This window comes from Nicotiana attenuata, unplaced genomic scaffold, assembly GCF_001879085.1.
Source record: "Nicotiana attenuata strain UT unplaced genomic scaffold, NIATTr2, whole genome shotgun sequence".
NCBI classification, from domain to species: domain Eukaryota; kingdom Viridiplantae; phylum Streptophyta; class Magnoliopsida; order Solanales; family Solanaceae; genus Nicotiana; species Nicotiana attenuata.
Window position 1 is genome coordinate 42,091 of NW_017674413.1, and position 2,352 is coordinate 44,442.

At 37.4% G+C, this 2,352-nt stretch overlaps 1 long non-coding RNA gene across 1 annotated transcript; it reads left to right on the forward strand.

Annotated features, from left to right (window-relative positions):
* The first annotated feature begins 258 nt into the window (after positions 1 to 258).
* Positions 259 to 2,110, forward strand: LOC109218620. Its single transcript, XR_002066787.1, has 2 exons — positions 259 to 1,292; positions 1,528 to 2,110. It is a non-coding gene; the product is annotated as an uncharacterized LOC109218620 (long non-coding RNA).
* The last annotated feature ends 242 nt before the right edge of the window (positions 2,111 to 2,352 follow it).

Sequence of the window (2,352 nt, forward strand, 5' to 3'; positions counted from 1 at the left end):
ATTTAGAGTAATTAACTTAATTTAGTATAATTTGGGGTTAGGATTTAGTTTAGATTTTATTTTAAGTTTAAGAAGAAAAAAGGATTTTGAAATAATTAGAAGAGCAAAGAAAAGGATAAATTTGGACTTAGAGCTGATTTGGGCCTCAGATTTGCTGAGCCCAAACCTTTCTTCTTCCTTAATAACCCCAAGCCCAACCCCCCTTCTTCTCACTAAACCCGCCCAGGTCTAGCCCCAAACCCGACCCGTTCTGAAATATACCCACAACACACAAAAGCCCTAATCTCTCAAGAGCAAACGACGCCTCACTGTTCCTCTTCTCCAAACAACCCAAATCACCCTCTGCCTCGCCCAAACTCGCCCGAGTTCACCCCAAAAGCTCACCTCACGCGCTCCCCCCTTCTCTCCTCTTGCAATATGGGTGTAACGGCCTCTGACAACAACAAGATTCCCTCCTTCACTCGCCCGTTTTCAAGCTATTTCACGCGGTTGGAAGGATCTAGAAGATGGGTGTTGGATGAGTGAGAGGCGTCGGATCGATCTCATTCAATCCGAGCCTCACATTCATCATGTGCTCGTTTTCAAAAGGGCCTTATCCGATTTCTTGAAGAGGAAGAAAGAACCCGGAGGTTGGATATATAAGGGAGCATTTTCGGGTAAAAAAGGGGGGATTCTTTTTTTAGAGAGGATTTTCAGAGAGGTTTTCTTTTCTTTTTTTCGGAAGTTTGGAGAGGTAAAAAAAAAAAGAAATTTCTAGAGCTCTTTGTTTTTTTCCAGATTACTCACGTTTGGATTGCATTTCAGAAAAATAAAATACAAAAAAAAAAAAATCGAGTTTGATTTTTATTCGAGCTTTGTTTCAGAAAAATCAGAAAATCATCAAAAGATTTCAACATTTGTTTTGATTTTTGGTTCTCAAGAATGGAGTTTGATTGAAGTTTAAGTGTGAGTCTGAGATTTGGAGAGAAACAGTTAAAAAAAATCCCTTAGTTTTTCCCTTTTGAGTTCTTCCGCATTTTTCAGTTCGATTCCGGAGAAGAAGGTTTTTTTAAAAAATATTTCAGTTTCTTTTTGCTTTGATCTTAGTTTCGTTTCAAAAATCTAAAAAATCTAAAAAGATTTCATCCTCTTTCTCTGACTTCCTTCAAAAATGAAGATTGATTGAGCCAAAATCAAGGTTGCCATTCTGTTTTGATTCCTGCTTGTCTGCTGCTGTTGTTTCAAGTGTTCGTAGTCAGGTTTATTTGTATTCAAGTCCAAACAAGTTTAATCGAAGAATTTCGCATTCTCAGGTTCATTTCTTGATTCTTACTCATTGTATTTGTTGTGGTTAAAGTATGATGAGGCCATGGGAAATTTATCTCTAGACTGATAGTTCTGTTCCGGTCATTTAATAATCTGTTTGTTGTTCGAAATGTTAAAGTGTGAATAGTTGGGAAAATGAAGCGTTCAGATTATACTTTAGTTTTCGGGTTGGATCGACTCGTCTTTGGCTTATTAATATATTGATTTGTTCGTCTTTGTTAGCACCTGATTGACGTTCGCACCAATTGGCTTCCTTGTTTCATGATAAAAGGCACTTTAATCTTCACGTTGTAAGAGTCAGGCATCTGCTGCATTCATGAGCAGCTCCTTGGAATATTTTGTCTGTCTCCTGAGGTTGTACTTGAAATAGGTTGGTTAATGATCGAGTTGATTTTCAAAAGCATATGTTATGTTCATTCTTGTTAGATCTTGGTCTAAAGTGGTGTTGAAACTCAATTGTTTCACTGATTGTACATGTTCAGATTGGCTCTATTTTCCTTCTCTTGTTCGAAGTTTGTCTGCATTGTTACTGCTATAGGAATTCTGCTCTTTCAAGCTGTTAAAAGGTCAATTTGAGCAATAAATTATGCTGAGAACGTGCAGTTTTTTGGACATTTGTTTGGACTGTTAGACATGCTGAAAATCTGCCTTGTTTTGTACCGTTGGGGCAGCATATTTGCACAACTTTGAGCGTAAGTTTTGCATTGATTTGGTCTGCAGCAGCTCTGAATTACTAGGCAGCTTACGTGTATAACTGAAGTTTGTTTGGTTTCGCGATCGTTTCATTAATCTTCTCTGTTTGTGATCCTCTTTGAAAATGAAAGGTTATTTCCGTTAATTTGTCTTGTTGCGAGAAGGATTTTGAACTCATGTTTGGTGAAATGAATTTTATATGCTGGCCAAGAAAGAACTGAGGCCTATCCGAATTTTTTTTTTCTAATCTCATCTTTGTCCATACCCTAAGATACCCCAAAAGGTAAACAAAAGACAAGCTCTTAATAGGGGAAAAGAGGAAGTCATATATGGAAATTTACGTGTGCTTTGATT